This window comes from Dermacentor variabilis, chromosome 5 (assembly GCF_050947875.1).
Source record: "Dermacentor variabilis isolate Ectoservices chromosome 5, ASM5094787v1, whole genome shotgun sequence".
Classification (NCBI taxonomy): Eukaryota; Metazoa; Arthropoda; class Arachnida; order Ixodida; family Ixodidae; genus Dermacentor; species Dermacentor variabilis.
In genome coordinates, this window is record NC_134572.1 from 63,071,261 (window position 1) to 63,095,029 (window position 23,769).

Below are 23,769 nucleotides of genomic sequence, written 5' to 3' on the forward strand. Positions count from 1 at the left end.
AGCGTAGTATCCCAGCAAAATGTAGCAATGAAACGCAAAGCGTCTTCGCGATGTGATCGACACTAATGAACTGATCCCCTACAAAATCTGCCACTCCCGAGTCAACATAAACTGGAGACGACAGGAAGCAATCGGCAGCACATATCGTAATTAGGCCTTTGTCTCAGGGTGCATAGCATCAGTGTCACATCGCATCTGCAACCATGCAGGAGCTTATTCTAATTCTGGTGTTGTCGGTACCTACGAATTTGAGATGCACCAAGCGTAACCAAAATCAAGACTACAGCTACAGATGCGTAAAATCCGCGATGGTTCCTGCGAGGTGCGAAGTCTACAGGTTATTCAAGAAACTTTTCCGGTGATTCGTGAAAATATAGCCACGGGGCTCGAAAAAAAGGATTTATCAGTCGACCCATTGTCGCCGACTGATACACCAAATTTTACAATCGCTGAGCAACACGTTAAATTTAGTTACTTTCTAATTATTCGCGTTACGGCTTATGAGTCACTTGCATAGTCATGGCCGGTCAGTTCTCAAATGCATGTTCGCTTAGTAGGTATCCTGAGATATCCGCAAAATCTGCGACAAAATATGTTTGTATAGCGCATAATTTGACACTCGGCATCGTGAAGACTTCTTGTTGCATGAATTAGTATGACGCCCGGCACTCGCTCTGAAACTATGGTAATTAGCTTAGGCACACTAATGCTGTGACCGCTGTGTTGAAATATACTACTCGTCTTCTTTTAAGGAGTGAAAGATCGTCAACTACTTACCTAGGCTAGTTACTATAAGTATTGGGAAGATACATAATAACTCTGCAGGCACTCCCCTTCCTCTCTGAAACTCTTCACTACTTCTGTAATTTGTCCATATCCCTACGCAGTCATTTTTCGGATTTAGTTGAGTTTGAGGAAGACATTGCGTATTTTGTTCCTTGGGGCAGGGACATAACACAGGGCGAGAAAGAGAAGGGCAATAAAGAAATGCCTTTGAAGCACGCAACATACGGCTCTATTTAAGTGTATTTGCGTAAATTCTTGCACGTCGTTGATGAGATTGCCGTAATTCTGCACTATCTCTTATCACTGTTTAACTACACGTTGAACTATAACAGCCTACGTTTTATCCTTCGCAATTTGTAACGAAACCAACACACGTTTGTAAAGTAAGTACGTGTAAGCTAAGATACCTTTTTCACAAATCCGAACATTATCAGAAAAGTGGTTTGAAGTGCAACGTTCGAAATCCGGGACCCGTATTCACATAAAAAAAAGTTCTTGCGCTAGAACCCTTCGTAAGAACAGGTGTCGGCCAATCACGGTGGGCTTCATATTAGCGAAGACCGCCAGCCAGAGGCAAACACCTCTTACGAATTAAAAGCTATTGCGTATTCCGCCTTTGGTAACTGGTAGAAATGCGCTATTGAGAAATTACGGTGCAGCTCTAGGTGAGCGATAACACATCAAAACAACATACACGGCAGTTACCTGGTGTGTTGGGGTTGAAGAGCACAGGAAAAAAAAAATCGTGAGCCAACCCACTCTGTGAAAGTGGATGACTAGCGAAGCTGTTTAGCAGACGACACAGATGTGATACAGAATTCTGAACACAGGTACGGACTCATTTACAGGGATTTTCGTGTACGTTCGCGTGTACGACGGGACCGCCACCCCGAGAAGACAGAGGAAACTAGACAGGCGTGGCGCTTCGACGGGACCGCCTCTCCGGGACAGCAGAAGGAAAGGAAAGGAGATACGCAAGCACGTGAAACGCCGACAGTGAGAGGGCGGTGCGAAGGTAGACATGGCCGACGCGAGTCAAAATGTAGTATCTGTTCTCATCAGCTTAATATCTGATACGGGTTGTATTGGGGCCCAAGATATCAAACTTTTTTTTGCAAGTTGCCGGAGTGCTTGAACCCTGCTTCGCCTCCGCTGTGGGTAGGCCAGGTATTATTGCACGATGTTCGGGATCGGCCCACTGTTTTTAGTCTACGGAGATCGATCCGCTGGAAACTACCCATGTACAGCTTCGCTGTACTAAGCAGCGGACATCGTTTCTTCTGAAACGACTCTATGTTTGCGCACCCTCCTAGTCATTGTGAACGTGACTGTTGCTGAATGTTGCTGCTGTTGCCGAACAAAGCACATGCGCAAGGGCATGCGCGCACAAAAGCACTTGCGTGCGCACCAGGTTTTATTTGCCCACAGACGGTGGAATGAAACGGGTAAATGATAGTCAACCTTGCCACTGTCTTTCGCGTCCTAATTGCCTACGCCCACCACCTACCCATTCTTCCCTCGAAAAACTTGAAACATCGCCTCCATTCCGTGACACAACCCCATGCACTCACACTGCGCATTGGTATGAACTAATGCCAGCATTTCGGCTTAGCTTCTGAATAGTGTATAGTGCGTAAACTGAACAATGCATGCCATTAAATTAAGGGACCTGTGCGCTGCATAATCATAAGCATTGCGCGAGATTGCACATTGCATGGTATGACAACAAAGATAACCGCGCACATACTGTTCAGATTTAAAACATTTACCAGCTCAACGAAAGCTTCGCATCACATAGATTCTACCATGTACGTTGGCTCTGCAAAAGTTTGTCGTCGTCTTGCCGTTGTCATTGTTGTTGCTGTTCATCTTTTAGTGTCTCCTTTTTCTATCTTTCTTTCGCACACAGGTTCGGCGCAGCTTCCGCGACCAGAAAGCCAGCCGGATCAGCAGCGCCGGCAGCACTCTGCCGAGCGAGGCCTCGGACAGCGAGTCGATCGCCCCTTCCCGAAAGTCAGGATCGGTCGCTTGATTCCTTCTTGGTCACCGCCCCTATTTCTTGGTGCTTACTTCTCCACTGGTCAGATTGAGTGGCTATTGTGAGAAACGAATGGAACGGTGTCTCGTTCTTTCGATGTCCTTGGCAGTCACGATAAAATAAAGGAAAGCTAAATTGTAGATACAAACGTACGTGTTCGTGGGCCCGATCTATTGCGCCTATACGCAGGATGTGTTGTTGTCCTTGTTTCTGCTGTGTGTCGCTATCCAGAAAAAAAAAAGATCTGCCATTGCAAAAAAAAATTGATGTAATGATAAAATTACGGTGTGGTGTATAAAAAGAAAGTTCCCACCAGAAGCTGGGTTCCTGGATCGTTTTCATCAAACGCAAAACAAAGTAGCACGCATTTCGCAGCAAACGTCACCTAAGCTATACAGACCGTACGTGTGAGCTGACGTTATCGTGGCGGCACGATAACATCTTGGAATTTTCGTCGTTAGAAGTAAAACAACCAACTCCGGAAGAAAAAGAACCGAGGGAAGAAAGAGAAACAAATTGTGCAGATCTCACGCACTGTTGGAATCGATAATGTGCAAAGCGTTTTGCAGGCACATTGTAGGCAAGGCACTACTTGCGAAAACCGACTTGCGACATGCGTTCGTCGCCGAGCGCCCAACTATTATATCGCTTTGAGACGCAGGTTTTCTCATGCGAACACATCTTTAAACGTTTACACGTGGTGGGGTAGCACTCGGGAAGCACATCGCTGCTCTTCTCCCACCACCCTCTTGTGGCGGCGGCGGGAAAGGGCTAGGGATAGGGATAATAGGGATGAGGTCAGTATAGGGGGGAAATGGGTGGCAGTGGCCGCATAACGGCCACAGCTCGCACTGCTGCATACATCATGCATATGACGAATCGGCTTCTATCTATAGCCACCTACACTAACGCTACACATATGCTGATTAACGACTTTGTTCTTTATGGCATTATGTATACCGAAAAAATAGCTAAGTTTGTGGAAGTAATAAGTGCGCAATAAAGTACGTACTTGATTGTTGGTTTAGAGTAGAACCCCTGACAGCCTTCAAAAAAAAATTTAAATTGACAAATTCGGCAAAGCTCTGGCTGGTTGAATGACTTCTGCGTCTTCCTTGTATTAATGGATAGCAAAAGTGTGGTGGTGTTTGATTTAACATCGAAGTCTGTCAATTAAAAAAAAAAAGACTTTATTTTGAATCTTTATTTTGAATCAGTTTATCGTTTAATATTTTATTGCACCGCATGAAGGTGACGTGTCGTTTCATATGTTTTTCTTAATTGCACAACATTGTTCATGGAAGACACACATGTTGAACCGCAATGCCGAGCCCGTTTTTGTTCTTCTAAACTTCAGTTCTGTCAAATGATCGGTCACATGAAGGACATGTAGGACCTAACAAAAGTTTCAACCCGACTGTTACCACCTCTTTCTCAATTGCCTGTCAGTGCCGCTCTTCTGAGTGATAGATGCTTCTGCATTTCTTTGTTTCAAAGAGTACACATCCTGCTTTCTAGATCCTTTTCAGACCGTTGATGTATAATGTGGTGGCTATTGCCTTGTCGAGTTCTCGTGTACAAGGTTACACTCAACTCAATAAATAACATGAAAGAAAGAAAAACAGGCCGTGACGTAACGGTTAGAGCATCGGACTGTGTTGTATCGCGGCCGAAGCCCGATTTCTCGAACAGACGCTTGTCTTCGTTTGCATTGAAGACGCTCAGAATGATCGCGAGACAGGACTACTATATATATATATATATATATATATATATATATATATATATATATATATATATATATATATATATATATATATATATATATATATATATATATATACTATCATCATCAACCTGGTTACGCCCACTGCAGGACAAAGGCCTCTCCCATACTTCTTAATCTCATCCGTCCACCTAACTTTCTGCCGCCCCCTACTACGCTTCCCTTCCCTTGGAATCCAGTCCGCAACCTTTAATGACCATCGGTTATCTTCCCTCCTCATTACATGTCCTGCCCATATCCATTTCCTTTTCTTGATTTCAAATAAGATGTCATTAACTCACGTTTGTTCCCTCCCACGAATCTGCTCTTTTCTTATTTCTTAACGTTACACTCATCATTCTTCTTTCAATATCTCGTTGCGTCGTCCTCAATTGGAGAAGAACCCTTTTCGTAAGGCTCCAGGTTTCTGCCCCGTACGTGAGTACTGGTAAGACAGAGCTGTTATACACTTTTCTCTTGAGGGATAATGGCAACCTGCTGTTCATGATCGTGGTCGTGATCATGTTCAGAATATATATATATATATATATATATATATATATATATATATATATATATATATATATATATATATATATATATATATATATATATATATATATATATATATATATATATATATATATATATATATATATATATATATATATATTTACAGTGATTTCGCTGTAATGACCAAAAGAATGCTTCGCATTAATAAATACCAGAGGGGAAAATGGCCTGCTCCGACGAGAGTGGGCAATTTGATAAATGCCCCGGGCATTGAAACTTAGCGCATTAATAACATATTTTTGTATTGTCTTATTTACGTATAAATGCGGTCCTGCTAAAGTATTGGCAAAAATACAAGAGGCGAAATGAGTAAAGTAAGAATCGTCGAGACGTAACATCGTCTAGTATAGCACACTTGAACAGAGCTACACAACTAGAATAAAACACAGAATCGTGAAACAATATAAATACCCAATGCAAGGAAAGTAATACGTTTAATATATGGATAAAGGATTGTGCTTCTAGCTCATCGCAGCAACGGAAACGCATTGGTTTCGGGCCAATAAAATTCCGCCCTTGCATCCTTGGTTAGTTTCTCCCACTCGCAATTCTTCTTCTCTTCCGTAGGGCATCGATATTTCATTGATCACTCGCGCACACCTGTGAAGACACTTCTGTACCGGTTTTCCCCTTTTCCTACTTTGTTTCCTATTTTTCGTAAGCAGAAAACTGAGGTCGAATTCGCAAAGCTTTTACTTCGTAAGAGTTGTTTGGAAGTGGCAGCCGGCCTTTGCTAATGTACGAATGTCCCTTATCAGAATTGGATTAAATCTTCTCTTACGAACAATTACAACGTATGAGCTTAATGTGAATACGGGCCCGGGAGCCGAATTCGGCAATATATTTTTGTCTGGAAGGGCTGTTTACCATTGGGTGGCCGCATAATAAGTTACACATCACAATGTGGCGACATCTGCCCTTGCGAACAGTTCCAGCGTAAGAACGTCCTACTGACTACAGGTAGCATCAGTATAACTGAGAAGTGGGCCCAGGCTCACGATGACTGCCCGAAGTGTGACTGGCGTTCGGGGCTCGCACGTGTAGTTGTCGCATATTTAACTTGTTTGGGTTAATCGCTAGTGGCTGATTTTTATGCTCTGGCCGGTCAGGGAGCGTCCCTATACGCAAAAAAACCCTTCTTGAACTAGCGGATATCTTGTTTACGCATTATCACTTCAACGCGGTAAAAGAAAACGAAGCGAGGAGACTGTTATAAATATGTCGATACTTAGCGCTAACATTGCAAGCTTTCGCAATACTCACTGCTATCAGGCGGAAACGTTAAAACTAGGTCATTCACAGCAGGGACCTTCGTTCACGCGATCTTCTCATCAAAGGCTCCTGAAACTGCTCGCACGCTTTCTTCTTTTTCTACATGTATATATATATATATATATATATATATATATATATATATATATATATATATATATATATATATATATATCGACGAAACCGCACAATGCCATGAAAGCTGCTGATGTCTTCCCACTGTTGTTGTAACCTATACTTGTGCCGTGATCTATCTTGTTTTCTTTCTATCACTAGTGACGTGACTGAGCCAGCTATACAGTTCACCTCTTGTTGCACCAATGTCCCTACCTGCAACGCGACACACCTGCATTGTTGAGCTTTCAGTTCGGTGATCGTCAGTTAGTGAATTCTGTGGCAAATATATAGCCACAGGGTCCATAATGTATAGAAATAACGTGGCTAATTTACAGGCAGCCTAGTGGCAATCTCCTATAATCTATGTTCTTTTTCGCTTTTCATGAACACTTTCTTTTCGCTTTCTGTCCTTCTGCCTGCCTCGTTCTCTCGGCTCGCCCAAGCTTGCCTCCGGCGCAAATAGTAGAACCTGCTACACACAAGAAACATGCGCAAACGGCTGACTGCACCCGTGCCCCGCCCGTCGCATCCCCCCCCCCCCCCATGGCGCCATATTCAATACCCACACAAATCCCGTGTGCATCGATGAGTAAATTTTTTTTTATCCGCAAGTAGCTCATCGATCAGTTTTCTCTGCCATAACGTCGCACTGATTTGGTAACGCAAAGTGCATAGGGAACGACAGGCGTATATGCTTTTCCAGTGCGCACCCGAGGCAGTGGCTTGGAGGCTAGGGAGTTGCGATGCTAAGCACGAGGTCGCGGGATCCCATTCCGGCCGCGATGGCCGCATTTCGATGGGGGCGAATTGCAAAAAACGCCTGTGTCCCGTGCTCTGCGGGCAAGTTAAAGATCCCCTGGTGGTGAAACTTAATCCGGAGTTCCCTATTACGACGTGCATCATAATAAAATCGGGGTTTTGGCACGTAAAACCCCAGAATTCAATTCATTTTCTCCAATGCGCGCGCAAACAACCACCACTGTTCTTTCCAGCTTCTGATCGTACCGGAACACTGTTGCTCCAGCATCTACTACGGACATTCACCGTCTCTTGTGGCTTAGCCCAGGATTGGGAAGAAGTAGTGTTTAATGATTACTTGGAATGGAAAATGCAGAGAGGTCGGCCGGAAAATTGAGCATCTGGCCTGCTACTCTACGTAAGGGAAGGGGAAGAGGGGAAGAAAAAGCTGCTCGAGAAAGGATGCTAGGAGCTACCAAGCTATACAAATGAATCAGGCTAACAGTTATACAGCTCATGGACGACAAGTTCATCAAGCTACTGCTGCAATTTCTACTTGAGGAAAGCCGCCATACTCTTATTTAAATAAAAATGTATGCCAAAAGGGCAAGCTTCGCACGAAAAGAAACATAATAAGCAACGATAACCACAGTTGCCAGCTACTCCAGGGCAATTTATTGCAGCATCAAAAGAAGGAGTACAGGGCCAATATCATTGGTGACATTGGTGCCTTGTTTAGAACTTAGTCATCAGCAGGAATATAGACTTTTCATGTCAGTTTAGCTGTGAAGTAGGGTTCAGTCTCCAAGAATAGGGTACCTAAGAATTCATCGAACTCTCGTGAATCAGTCCAAGCATTAACTTTACTATATTTTCTAAAACAAGGACCAGACTCGTTCATTTCCATCATCATCATCATCATCATCATCATCAAAGTGTATATATGTCCACTGCAGGACGAAGGCCTCTCCCGGCCATTTAATATTGCCCCTGTCCTGCGCCAACCGATTCCAACTTGCGCCTGCATTTCCTTCATGCGAAAACAAAAGTAGAGCAAGATTTATTGAAAACGAGGAGCAAAGTTGTAGCTCAATCTAAATGAAATAAATTGCCTATTCTATGCTATATTCTTGAAAAAGGGAAAGCGATATATATACACAGGGGGTACATGCACACACAGGAGGAGATAGGGAAGAAAATGTTTTGGGAAAGTCTTACAGAGATGCTGCCACCGTTTGCCTGAACAAGACAAGGAGGGCTGCCCTCTGCCGGATAAGGAGACGGCCAAGTTCATGAAATACGGTAGCAAGGAGGGCAAGTAACGAGGGATGGAGTAGACAAGTGTGTCGGCTCACGGTGTTTAGAACGTTGATCCTAGGGACGACAAAAGCCGAATAACGTTCCCCTGACCTTCGTTCCACCATCCGTACTATTTATGGTTTCTCGTTGACATAAACAAATGCGAAGTTGCTAGGCACCAGGAAACAGAGCCGGCAATATACTGAGCGTATCGTAAAGAAAATGAAAGCAAAACACTGCAATCATTCGTTAACAAACGACCCTCCCGACATAGCCAAGTGATAGGTAAACTAACGTAAGGGCTAACTTGAGGACAGAGCACAGAATGTGGAGACGCCAGATTTCAGCTATACTACGTTTAGTTCGGAGGTTGACTCAGAAGATCAGTACCAGCGTTCGTAGCCCCCGCCCCCCCCCCTTTTTCTTTTTCTTCTTTATAGACACACCACATGAACAAAATCCAACATGTATTAGACTTACCAGAATAGAAATCGCATATATTAGACGTGCAGAACACCTTAGCGATTAGAATTTGGCAGTGGCGCATTTGACAGTAATATATATATATTTTTTTGCTTTCCTGTTCTAATTTTCACCTTCTCTCGTATTTCCTTTTTTCTTTTTCCCTTGCATATCCTTTTTGTCTTTCTAGTGTTTTTGATAACATGACACCATGCGCAGAACCACGTCACGTTTGTCATTGAACTTACTGCGCAATGCAATAAACAAAGACAGTTCTTAGCGCTCGTGTGGTGTCTTGTCTCTATCCTCGTTTCTTACACAATTCCCGCACTTTCTAGAGCAAAGTCGTCAGGCCGTGACCTAAAACCCGCAATTTTCAGCACGAACTCGCTAAGTTATGATGACGATTATAATGATGATGATGATGGGGATGTCGTGTTCGAAATTGTGTCCATTTTATATAATAATTCTTCCTAGCCTCATGCTTACTACTTCTAAAATACAAACTTTACATTGCTTCCTGCAGTGTCAAGTCAACGGTCTCAATGCTAAAAGAGTAAACTCCCAATTTTCTCACGCTATATCATAACATCGTGTTTGGCCCAGACAATCAGCTTTGATGCGCCCAAACGTCCAACATGCTCTGCGGTATGTCTTCAACAGTAGCTAATTACTTAGTTCCAAAGTTATTTGAGAAATTTCGCTAAGGCAATTTGCTGGCTTCTTGCGTCGTTCGGGAAGTCTCTAAAACTTCTAAATGGCGCTGTTGTTGTTAAGACGATGAGCAAAACGTGAGCCAACGCACGTTTTCCAAACTGGAGCCAACGTTTCGACAAGTGGACTTGTCTTTTTGAAGGCAACAAATGTCGCCTTGAAAAAGACAAGTCCACTTGTCAAAACGTTGGCTCCCGCTTTTCCCTTGTTCTCGTTTTGCTCATCGTCTCGAATTTCCATCTGCCGGCTTCCCCATGTTTTCTCAACGTTGTCGTTAAAAGGACTAAAATTCTCTGACTTTTCGGACGTTCTCGATAAGTAACCAACACTGCTCAGTATGTATACTATCGCAGACAAAAAATACTGATAATACTGGCTTTATTTCTATCCAGACAATGAAGGGAGAGAGAAAGAGAGAGCTTGAAATAGCTTGACTAGCTCTCTCCTCCCTATGAAAGAAACATGCATAATTTCGCGTTTATCTTTAATCTATTCTGTACTTATCGAGCAATGGTTAGCGTGTTGTTTTTCATAACATGACGTCATGTGGAAGTAGCTAAGACTCAAGAAAATCGGCGCTTTCATTAAGAGAACGCGAACAAGCTGGGGCTAACTAGAAGACGCTTCAGTTACCGCTTTCAATATTGCGCGTGATTTCGGTCTTATTTTGTTTTTTTTTAAATACCGTCCTTTTATTTCCCTGGCTTGTCTCGCGGCATAATGTCAGAAACAAATGATATGTATAAGCATGAAAGCCTGTTTTATGCAAATACTGCGACAGCGACTTATTAAATGCGTTGTTCTTGAGTCCATGATTTCGGCTTGCACTCGCATATTGAAGTTTGCACCATTTTTATCAAACAGGATAGTAGTGGCACGGTAGTGCAGTCTCGCGTTGTTGCTCGTAAAAAGTGATCTACTTTACAATATCTTATTCCTGTTTTATTTGTCTGCTGGAATATTTCTAGAAAAAGACATGCTACAGCAGCACATTGTGAGAACTGAAGTCTTACGAATGATAGAAAATGTATAAGTAAAACCTAGAGAAACAAGATACAAACAAAAAAAGGAAAGAATAGAAAGGCTGCTGTGTAGTCTCACTAATTTATGAGCTAAATTGAACTAGGAGAAAAACTAACAAAGGAGCTGAACTCCTCTATCGCATTACACTAACTAAGCAACTTGGCTCCATTGCTGAGTTCTCAAAAGACAGAACAGAAGAAAAAATAACAAAAAAAATTGTTCGCACTACTTTTTGTTGTTTGTTAGATGATGTTAAACAGTGAGTAATAAAGTGCATCCCTACAAATATTAAGTGTACGATATTACAGTACATTCCACTAGAGCAAGCAGAACATATTGGTGCAAGCTCACATGCAAGTGCACAAAGTTGGATTATAAATGCATTAACGATCGATAGTTTTTCAAAGTGACTACACGATGTCACTATCTGTTTAGGTATCCTCTCTCCCAAGCCCGAAGTAGGCCTCGGTACATCGTGCCACCACCTTCCGATGACCTCGGGAGAAAACTGCGCCATCCAAAATACAACGGCAGCCTATAGCCCCGAATCACACCTAGGTTTAGGCAAAACTTTGCTGGCACCACTAGCACAGCTATAGTGTGTAGCATGCTGGTAATACAGCAAGGACAACGCGCGCACTTCAAGTTCGCTTATTTCCGAAAACGATTGTGACAGCGCCAGATATTTCAACGTCCCCCTTCACTCCCGTCGTCGTCACACTTTTTGTCAGGCGTCGCTCGTGAACCATGGGACGTGGCATCCTATTGCTTCGCCGGCTTCGAAGACTTCGTAATGCACTATCCCCCTCCTCCTCCTCCTCCGTCCCCCTCTCCGTCCCACGCGCACACATCCTTCCCTAGTTCTTTTCTTTATTTCACTGCGTTCATGTTTCTTTCTCGGCCTTTTTTATTCACTTTATGATAATATTTTTTTTTTCAAAAGCGTGAGTGCGTGTTTTAAAACCCCGTCCCCTACGACATCCTCAAGGGGACGGGCAAGCTCACGGGGGCAACAGGGGTATATTGAATCAACCTGAATCAGATTGGTGCACGCCAGCACTTCCACTGGTAACTTCGTTCTCCACATATTCCGGGAAAAAATAAAGAAATGAAAGCGCGAGTGCCACGCAGGGCAAAGCGCAACTGGCTGGACGTGGGAAACATATTTCCATGTACATAATCTCCGTGGTTCGACGTCGTAAAACCGTTTCTTCAACTCTCTCTTCCTCCCCCTCTCCCTCTCTCCCTCCGCCTTTCTCTCTCTCTCTCTCTATCTTCAAAGATGTAGTTTTAGGACAACCGAAATAAGAACTGCCTCGCGGGTACTTGCGGTTGTGTAGACCTGACAACTTTTGTCGCTTACCTGGACCATATGCAGGCATGCATTCAGGAGCAGTTTCCTGCATTACAAGAGGCTGTATTACAGAATATCTTCTTACGCGGTCTTGGTCTTAATCCTTTAATAGTAAGCGAAAGCACTGTTCTCGGCTGGGTCATATTCATGCACGTCTCATTTCTGCACCGGATAGCTACAATGCAGAAGTGGAGTTCATGTTAATTTCGTGCACTTGCTCTGACAAGAAATTGTTGACCTTTAAGCGAAGGCACTCGAGGCTGTGCGTTTGGTGACGTTGAATATATATATATATATATATATATATATATATATATATATATATATATATATATATATATATATATATACATATATATATATATATGTTGATCGTGCCTCCCCCTACGTTTGTCCACAACAGAACATTAGTAGCGCATTCACGTTAAAATTGATCGGGGGCTACAAAATATCGCACGTATTCCGCTTCCCTAACAAATGGGTAAAGGCCATGCCACAGATGTATAAAAACGACTTTTCTTTTGCTACACGTTATTCGGTACCAAGGCCATCGCAAATTCAGTGATGCACGTTATTCATTCAATTAACTAATATGTATCATTAGCTTCATCCATGTTCACTTTGTCCACATGTTGCGATTCTGCAACGGAAGCTAATCTGGGGTCAAATTAGAGAAGCTTCTTGGTCGTAAGTGCACTGTGTCGATGGACGGCCGCCGTCGTTAATATAAGGTCCAACCTCGCCATTGGTTGACACCTGTTCTTACGAACAATTTTATCGTAAGAACGTTCTTTTGAGCGTAAGAATGTACGCTTTTTATTTCATAGCCTAGTTATTCGCAAAAGAAATGAGAGCCGTTATAGATTTCCACAGGTAATATGAGTTGTTAATTAAAACTGCCGCTAGACGCCGTAATTTCTTTTTACCCCTTCCGCGTTAATTTCCGTTCGTACGCAGTGCGTGAATAAACTACGTGGAATGCTGATGCGACGCATAATGTGCCACAGAACATTCGCTGAGCTTATACCGCAATTAAGATCGCGCTGTTATATTCCGAGAACACACGTCCTTGCATAAAAGATGACTGTGAAATTACTTCTGACAATCGGCTGACTTTTTTTTCCTGGAAGTTAGAAATATATGCAAAAGTACCATCGAGCTAGAGGAGGAAAAACTTTATTTTCATCAGATGTAGGAGTTCTTCGAATCACCAGGTTATTTCTTCTGCCAGGCGGCGTGAGGTGGCCGTAAGCCTTCACATAGAAAGCTGAATTCAAGTCGCGATTTTTGCATGAGCATCTCGTGTTGAAACGTCAGCTCGGAACATGGTAATCTATAACATAATGTTGCTTAGGCCAGAAAATAACGCATCCTCACAGCAATAATCCAAATTCTGTTTGCTTCAATCACTGGGATATTAATTTCTCTCCTGAATGCAACAAATTTCATTCAAATCGGTTCAGAGGTCATAGAAGTATTCTTGCCCTTTACGTGCATTTGAGCAGCCGGCATCGGAGATAGGCCCGGGCAAAAGCTTCCTCTTAAACAGTGCATCACGCCGCTCCTATAGGAAACCCCTCAAACATAACGCTGACTATACGCATGCCCGTATAGCATTCAAGGAAAGCACTCAAGGAAAAAAAAAATAGCGGAAGTTTCCCGGGAGCAGTTCTGTCTGCCAGACATCGCATCCCGTATGCCGACGAGCTGTCTGACAAGGTGTCTAGCAAAATTGTCGAGTGATTGGCAGTCGAGCAAATAGCTAGCCGTCTTCGAGATAGTTAAGGTTGATACATAAGCGCACCCGTTTCCAGGTGCCAAGATGAAGCAACAGTCTCGGTGTGGTTCTTTTTATTGTGTTTTCTTTAGTAGTGCGTTATAGCATACGTGGTGGCGCGGATTTCGAATTCTTTAAGGTCGATATGGCACGTGGTGGCGAATATAGGAAACTAAACGAAATGTCCCTAATTCCTGGGTATGGGGATGCGAAAACTACCAAGATATCGACTTCCCTCGCGAACACAAGTCGCGTGATCACTTCGCAGCGTTCACGGTAAAAAAAAGAAACCCTCCTGATATCCCAAATTTCGTACGTTCCAGCCACTCACATGAGTCGTCACGTCATAGCTTGCGTGTCACGGGAGGGCAACCCGAACAGGAGGTGGCAACGAGGCCGCGGCTAACTTGGGCCCATGTGGTGGACAGTTTGCATGCAGATAGTCCCTTTTGCGACCTATGCAGTGATGATGCATCGACAGAGCAGTAATTCAAATTTGGCGTAAAACCCATGCATTGTAAGCTTTCTTGGTCGGGCATGCGCTGAAGCGATGTTCAATATCCGTAAATAGAAAAGGACCTAAACGTCAGCACTTCGGAAGAACAACCATTTAGTGCATCGCCAACTGGAAGCAAGAAAAGGTCCGGAAAGGGTACCGGTGAAAATATTTTTGCCTCTTACCTTGTTTCGTCATGCATTTGTCTGGCGCTGAGAATCTCAAACGTGCGTTTGCAACATCGCGCAGTTTACAGAAGGACGCGCCGCGATAATGTCCGCGCGCCACGCCCGGGTCTGCACAAACTTCAGTAATGCCTGTGTCGGACAGCGCAACGACAGCGCTGTCGCCCGCAGGCGCAGGGCAAACATACTTCCCGCCGGCATTCCCATGTTTGCGCGAGGAGGCGACAGCGGAACCGAAACGCCTGGTTAGAAAAAAATAAAAAAAATAAAACGCTAAACGATGTGCAAAACAAATACAGCCGACAACCATCTCCTTTGTTTGTCCTAGCCAGCGAAAACAGCCTTGGAGTGATGACCGCTGAGCAGCGCTCGCTGTTTGCACTCTGTTTGGAGATGGCGTTACATTTCAAAACGTAATGGTGTCGTCGCATACACGAACCGCACCACCCGAGGCATGAGACGAAAGTCGAGGAGAGGCTGAGTGGGCGTACCTAGGTGCGGGCGCTTTCTCGTTATTTCACGGTTATAAGGCGCCATTCCAACCGTGACTATACTAGCAAGCGCAGCGCCGCAGTTTGACCATAGGCGGTGTCGCGATTCTTTTAGCGCAAACTTGTATTTGTTTTTTTCTCTCCGTGTTCTCGCGTCGATGATAACCACCGAGTGTTACCGAGGAGAGCAGGCCCGCCGCTACAAGTGCACGGTTGGCCGCGCGCTGTAGCGACGTCGTCGTCATCGTCGCTTTTGCACACCGTTCGCTCCGACTAGAACATTTGTCTATTCGTTTTTTTTTTTCCTCTCCCTGGACAAATTTCTTGCCCACGTGGCGGCGCCGAGAGCTCTGGCCTTTTAGGCCTCCATTTCCTTCTTTTCGTTTTCTTTTTTCTTCCTATTGTTCTTTTCTTTTTCTTGTTCTCATCTTTGTTCAGGTGACCACGTCATCCCATTTCCACCAGGAGCATATAGGAGGAAAGAGGACACGGCCACGGCAGGTCCCGCCAAATCTCATTCGCCGGGAGACACGAAGGATGACGACGCGGCCCTTTCAACGCGCGCGTGGTGTTCTCGCTGCTCCGTCCGTGATGAACCCCCCCCCTCCCAAAAAAAAAAAAAAAGATGGGAGGAAGGGGGGGCCAGTGGTGTCGCAGCGCCGAACTCTCCGCGCTGGCTCCGAGCGGAGCTTGTAACGACGGCGGCAGCGGCGGCGGTGGCGACAGGCTTTTTCCACGTGTGCAAACAGGCGGAAAGGCGCTCGTCGAGGGAGGCGCAAAGTGGATCGAACGAAGCATCGCGCGCGCGCCGGCCGCGGCACGCAGGTAACACGCTCGCGGCAACGACGGGCGCGGCATCCTCCCGCCTCGCCCTCCGCGATGTCAGCTGGCGCTGATCGATACTACACGCACGGGGGCAGCTCAGCAGCAGCGGCCGCGCTAAAGAGGCGCCGGCTAAGCGTGACAGGATGTCCTTGGAGGCGCGCGATTATTTCGGTGTGCTGTGCTATTTCGAGAGGGAAGAAGCGCGGACCGGCCTGCCGACCGGCCGGGAGGCAGGCAGACCGCCGTCCCTCGTCTTTGTTGTTGTTTTTTTTTTCTTTTTTTTTCCTGGACGCCAACGTTGCCGCAAGCTGTCCGTGCGTCCGTCAGGAAACCGCCGTCCGGAAGAATAGAGCATCCGCGTTCTTCGCCGGCTTGCCTACTGTCGCTTCGCATATGCACGGACGTGTAACGGCCTGCCCCGCCAAGCTCTCTTACTCTTGCATTATCGCCCGGTTGCGGGCTTCTCGGTGCGTTCCTAGAATCAGGCACGCTTTGCAGCACCCGTCTTGTCCGTTTCTTAAATTTGTCTGCGTTCTGATTTCTTTTTCTCGCTTGACAGCACTGTTTTACATGTCCCACCTGCAGGCACAGAAAGCTGCATGCGTTGTAGTAAAATATGCTTCCCACGCTTTTTCTTCCTAGGCGACTCTCCGTTCCCGATGCAAAGTGACCACACAGCCCTCTTTAATTATTTAAATTAAATTCTGGAGTTTTACGTGCCAAAGCCACGATCTCATTACGAGGCACGCCGTAATTTTGACCATCTGGAATTCTTTAACGTTCACCCAATGCACGGTACAGGAACGTTTCTCTCTTTTTTTTTTCATTTCGCCCTCAACGAAATGCAGCCACCACGTCTGGGATTTGACCACGCGTCTTCGGGCTTACCAGCGCAAAGCCTGTGACAGCACGGCGGGTACATGAGCTCAAATGAAAATTGGCGCGAATGACATAAGCGCGTGAGATAGGTACACACATGCCTGTAGCATTTAACCTTTGCGTCCCGCTTGTATAGTTGTCTTATCGTATTCTCTTTGGATTCGTATTCTGTTTTGATTCGTATTCTCTTTTTGTACAGTTCTGATTATTATTAGTACTATGGCAATCTTATTGGCCTTGTATTATTATTTATTTTTGCGATTATAGTTTATCAGTTCCCGCTTATGTTTCGACGTTTACTCAGTTGTTATCTCTGTATGCGTTAGTGCCCCCCCTATGTTATACCTTTCTGCGAGAGGGCCTTTAGAGGTGTTCTGAATACATAAATAAATAGTTGATCAGTTGAGTTAGGCAAGCACTAATCATGCAGTCCAACCGGGCGTCCTACTCAAGCAGGACGTATGTTGCTGACCAAACCTGTAAGTCAAGGTTTGCAACATGAATGAGCGCGCTAAGCGCCCTGAATTCGGTGAGAGATTAGCCGACAGGGGTAATGAACTACTCGTCACGGTTGCGCAACTGCGGGATTCTTCAGTCGAGGCGGAGTTGCGTTCACCCGCTGCATTACTTACAAGTGCTGGATATAGCTGGGACAGACTTTGATGTTTCGAACCTGCATAAGGCGGTGGCAGCTTGTGCACAAGCGATGCAACAAGAGAGTCGACTGTAACGCCGCTGCCTGCTGAAGGATCTGAGTACTCCTCAATTATCCTTTACGTCACGCAACGGTTATGCTTTATTCGCTAGAGTCATTGCACTGAAAGGCGTTCATTCGCTTTCTTGTGATTTCCGCTTGAAAAACGGGAAACCTGACTTTAGTGGCCAAACGGTGGGCAATCGATCATCCAGCTGTTGACGTGTCTGCTCGCACGCAAGGTGGCGCCTCACTGAGAATTCAGAAGTACATGCGTACTTGGTCTGTCAGCACAAGGGCAGAACGCGTGCCTGAGACCGTATTTACGGGGTGACGAAACGGTGACGTAGCACAGAACTTACCGTACAGACTCGTGTAAGGGCCGCAGCCATGTGAGGGCCACACCCCCAACTTGGCTGGCCAAAATTTGGAAAAACAATTTCCAATGGAGAAGCAATCGCGTTCGGAGGCCCGGTGCCGCTCGCGTAGATCGGCGAATTTTCGCATGCTGCCTGCTTCCGCGTGTAGCTACTAGATGGCGAGAGCTGCGTGCTGACCTCTGATGAAATGGATCCGCGGTGTGCACAAGTCTCCCGTGATCCTTTTGACGAAAAGGTTCGGTCCCGCATAAGGGCCCCACCTCTTCAAAATTTTGAAAAAAAAAAAGAGAGAATAGCCGTTACACCAATGTGTACGGTATCAGCGCGCGCAGTCATGCTGCAATGAGTGGAGCATGGCGGTTAGCGCGGACTGCAGCTTTTCTGGCACGAAAATGTCGTTCACGCCATAAATGTGGCACTCTCCTGGGACATAACGTCGCTGAGTTGCGCATAAAGTTGAGTCGACACTGCATGGCACAGCTTTATGAGCACGTGCGATATTATTTTGCGTGTGTGTGTGCGTGTGCGTGTATGTGTGTGCGCGCGCGCGCGTGGGCGTTTGCGTGGGCGTTTGTGTGTTCGTGTTTAAAAGTCAATGTTTAATTACGGATTTTTACATGTCAAAACGTAATGATGGGGCGGGGCGTAGTGAGGTATTCCAGAATAATTTGAACCAGCTGGGTTTCTTTAACGTGCACCTAAATCTAAGTACACGAGTGTTTTCGCATTTGGCCCCCATCGGAATGCGGCCACCGTGGCCGGGATATGATCTCGCGACCTCGTGCTTACCAGCGCAACACTACAGCCACTAAGCAACCACGGCGGGTGAAAGTTAATGTTGGAAACTATATTTGTTCAAGCGGGCAAGAGTTGTATTAAGCGCATCGTGTTATAGCAAGAATGATGATATATGATATCCTATTGCATCTGATAATACTAAAAAAATATTACTAAAAATGACCTAGAACACGCAGACGTCGCATTGTAGGCTTCAATGCAAGATTAACGGCTTCCTTTCTCTGAATGCTTTCAGTACGAGGTCATTGTTTGGAAGAAATTCGAAAAATAATTTTCTAGGCCCATTCGGCTATGTGATCAGGAAAGGACTGCGTACCGCTGTCGCAATGGCATTCCCAATAATCGCTAAAGCCGACCATCGTAGAATTTGTCTCGGACCATTGATTAACCCGTGAAAAGCGCCACCAATACACACGCCAATTGAATAGTAGCTGCAAACAAATTGATCGCACCCTTGATAGTCTCACTCAATCTCTACGCCTAAATGCACTTTGCTCGTCTCTCAGAATCCAGCAGTGGACGTCATATGCTGGCGACCCACCATGTTCATCAAGTGAACTTAACACGAGCGGAAGTGAGTCACACTGCGCAGCCGGTTGAAGCCTCTATCTTAAGTACACGTTTCGGAAGCTCCCTTAACTGTGCTCGGATAAACTAAAACAGGCTGTCATATAATTTCGTGACTTTCTAGTGAATGACGAGTTGATTCAGTCTCTCTAGATGGCGTTCCTGTATTGTATGCGTTCAATGTCTGAATTTGTACATGATATGTATACACAGAGAGCGGCGCATCAGTATTTGCTTTTTTTTTTTACAGTGAAGCCTTTATTGCGACTAGATTCAATATGGAAATGTGTGCTTCAAGTTTACTGCCCCGAGTTTCGGCACAATTGAGAGTACCATTGGATCTATAAATTTTGGATAGAGTACAATTTAATTTGCGCGTGATGGTAGCGAATGTGATAGTTGGCGCTTAGGCAAAGTTATGTTTGTTGGTTGCGGTTTGGTTAGTTCTGTTAATTTGGTTAATCTTGATCATTGCTGCTTAATTGATTCCAGGTGCTTAATTTGATATTTACCGTACGACTTGTTAAAGATATAGTGCATTATAGGTAAAAAAATGTCAAGGAAATTCGAAAATTTCAGGCCCTTTACCAGGTGCCTGCAGTAGAAATAAAATTTGCTTGAATTTGAACAGGGCGATGCTGAACAGGGCCCTTAGGCGTTGGCCATTTGCGAACTATGTTAGGCTCCTTGAGATTATAGTTCACGGGTATAAATTCCGCATAGAAAAAACATAGACTGGAGAAAGTTTAAAAAATTAGGTATGTTGGGGATCGCCGTAATAAAGTATCGAAGTGCCCGCCGGAACCCTTAAAACGCTCGTTCAAGCAATCAATTGCAGTCTAGCATTGGTACTGCTAGCAAATGTTTCACTATTCCTGCTTGAAATTTATCGCATATATGCGGGATACCCTCTATGCATAGAATTAACTGTCGAAGGCACCTTTCTTGTTCTTGTTCCCCAGTGAAATGGCACAACCCACTCTGAGGGATCGGCCATGAATCGGGCGGTTCTTTTTTTATATAAATGAGGGTGAAATGCAATAAGTATTTTGCAAATGGGATTGAAAGTGTCTACTGTGTCAGGTATGAATAATCAATTATCTAGATATTTTGTGAATTTTGTGAACATTATGAGTATTTAGAAGAATTCTAGCGTGCAATTCGTTTTGTCCCACGGAGAAAGATGCAGATGGCTTCACAACCGTTCCTGTGGCTGTAACCCAATACGTTAGCCCTAAAGAAAAAAAATTACATGAAGAATCAAATTCAAGTCAAGCTTTTGGAAGCGTTCTTTTAAAAATCTTTTCCGTTGAATAATGAAACGGCGGTATGTCAAAAAGAAGTGTTCCAGAGATTAACTCTCATTGCATAAAGGGCACAAGGGCGATATAATAGCCAGAACAGACCTGTGGAGGTAAAAGTTCAGTAGGGGGACTCGGCACCGCAGTCTTGTAATCGTTACTTCAATTTTTCTAGAGGAGCACCATTTGTTGTTCCAAGAAAAACTGAGATGCGGGAAATCAGATGTTGCCAAATGTTGCGCGAACTTAGTTGTAGTAGTATATTTTCTTAATCGCGCCGCAGTGATGAAAGCTAACGAAGGTAAAATGGGGATTATAGGACCATCATGGGATGCTACTGCGAGTGTATCTGCATATTCGTTTAAGGCTATACGTTTGTGGCCTGGCACCCACACTAAACGAACGAGACGTAAGTATCTTTGGGAGAACAGAAAAGAAAGCTTTTAATGTATCTGACAATTTGTGTGTGGTTAGTGAAGAACAGACAGACAGGCAATCAGTTAAGGTTACGGCTGATGACATAGATGGCGGTAATTTGCGTAAAGCTATTCCGACTGGAAGATAGGCGTAATTCAGGTAGGCGAATCTAAAAAGACCAATTTAGATGTGGTGATACAATGCCCACACCTGCCTTTTCTTCACAGACGTAAGCGTCAATTGCCATAACGTTCTTTGTAACCAGTTGTGCAAGGTGGTCTTGCAGAATACTATTCAGATATTGATAGAGAAGATGTTTAGCATTATTTGGAAAAATATCCTCAAATTCAATTTTAGCATCTGGAACACAATTTAGTAAGACCACCTCGCATAGGTGAACGTTCAATGCGTCCAATATATTTTGAGCGAAAACAAATTGAGGGAAACGTTAGCGATACCACTGACAGTTAAAAAATGAGGCCGGTTCATTAACGAAAACATATTGTGATCTCCTCTGTGGTGATGCATATATCTTTAGAAAAGTTTGTACTGTTAGGATATGAAATCGCATGAGAAGAGAAGGCAGGCGTGCTTCTTGATGTAAGATATGGTTAGCGACAAATTTGGGAAGATCAAGACATAAACGAAACGCCTCTCATTTTAATAGAATCAGAGGCCGAATTTCGTATGCAGGTCCGCCAGAAAACAAAACGTAGCCAAACTATATTATAGGGCGAACATACATGCAATAGATCATAATGGGAACATGCCGGCGCAACCATGATCGACTGCGACTGAGTCAACGCAGCATTCCTACTGCTCGTGCTCCCTTTGAGGTAACGTGCTCTGTATGTGGACTCCAATTAAGCTTTTCGGTGTACATTACTCTCAAATATTTAAGTGAACTCACCTGTGGGATACTTTCTTGTCGATAAAGAACCAAAATGTGCACAGGAAAGCTTTGAGAGACAACTAGGACGGCGATTTTTCTGAGATTAAGAGAGAGGTTAATTTCATCAAGCCACATTTCTAGGAGTCTATATAAGACTGTAGAGTTTGATACAAGTCCAAAAAAACATGACCCATTCCACACTGTGAAGGTGGTTGACCAGGGAAGCTGCTTAGCACACGACACGAAGGTGACATATAATTTTGAAGAAAGGTACAAACTTATTTACTGTCTTGATGGGTGGTCATTATTTCACTCGCAACTGCAATTACATTCTTTGAGTATGTCAAATCGATGCACGTATGCCGCTGGGTGGTCGGTTGGGCCGGATCGGAGTGGCGTCGAAAGGGTTATGTCTGCAACACGGAACGCGTAAACCGATCCCTTTTTGGTAGCGACGCATCCACATTGTAGTCACTGACAACGACAACAGGGGTAGCTAATTCACCCAAAGTGAGTAGCCATGAACCTTACGGGACTACGAGTCATTACACTTTTTTTGCTTGCTTACGGGGGTATGAGCCATTGCTCACGGCGGTATGAGCCATTGCTCACGGGGGTATGAGCCATTGATGATAACAGTTTTCGACATGCTGTTCTGTATGTTGTATGCGTGACTAGAAATAATTTAAGCACTGTTCGCTTCACTTTGCTGAGGGCTTGTAGCCTATGCCTTACGGACACGGCGAAATACACTGTATGAACGGGAGTATGAACGCTTACAGGGGGGTGAGCCATTGATGATGATAGTTTTTGTTCACAGAAAACAAAAATGGACGAAACCCTGGCCATATACAGCTTAGCTGTAATACACTGAACGGTCGCAGTCATTCACACTGGTCATGCGATGCTGATGCTGATTATTATTTATTGGCATGCCGTTTGAAACTGGGCGGTGAGAAATATTCACCTAGCCTGCTTGAGTTAATCAGATAGGTTATACATGCTTTCTTTTCTAGCATTTTCGTTTATTTCTCTTTAATCTTTTTTTTTTCTTTCTCAAAACTACCTTGTACCGCTACCTATGTCAGCTGTTCGAAGTAAGCACCCCCTAACAACACCATTGCCCAAATTTATTTATTTATTTATTTATTTATTTATTTATTTATTTATTTATTTATTTATTTATTTATTAGATACTGCCAACTGCCTCTTGGCAGTCCAGGCAGAAGTGAGTGTATACAAAATCGGCACTGCAAGTCAAAATAACAAAAACATGGGTTACAATCCAACAACATTGTTTTTCTTCAAGTACTATTTCATATGTGGGCCGGATTCGAAGTGCCATGCTCTTTTTTGCCTGTGTTTTCGGGCATTGATCATTTACGATGCGTGTTATCTTGAACAGCTGTGGTGCACAGATTACTTTGTTATTACGAGCCCAGGGCCCGTGTTCCCCAAGAAAGCTCTTACGCTACCATTATTTGTAAAAGCAAATTCCTGCCAATCCTCATGCTTAACATGTTGGCGACACCGGATGGTCAAAGGCAAAGAACACTTACGAACGAGGAGTTTTGTGAATACTGATCCAGATCTCGAGAAAACTCTTCAGCCGAGTGCTGTTTAACATGATGATGATAAAATGTGCACATGAACATAAAGACAGCTTCAAGAAGAAGCTCAATGGTGGCACCAGCTATTAGAATTCTCTTTATAGTCGGTAATAAACTTTTACCGCAGATAACCGAGACGCAAAATTGCTAAATTAAAAAGAGCTACTTCAACTTGTCTCGGCCACATTGACCAATTGCGCTAAGCTATGAGTCTTTCTTTCTATTTATGAGTTGATGCGACCTTACCCTGAGCGCGATAACACTTTAAAGAGCAGTGTCGTACTTTATTGGCCGTAACCGAAGAACGAGCAGGTCG

At 44.3% G+C, this 23,769-nt stretch overlaps 1 non-coding gene across 1 annotated transcript; it reads left to right on the top strand.

Moving 5' to 3' along the window:
- The first annotated feature begins 1,807 nt into the window (after positions 1-1,807).
- Positions 1,808-1,990, top strand: LOC142583854 (U2 spliceosomal RNA). The gene has a single exon (XR_012828677.1). It is a non-coding gene; the product is annotated as a U2 spliceosomal RNA (small nuclear RNA).
- The last annotated feature ends 21,779 nt before the right edge of the window (positions 1,991-23,769 follow it).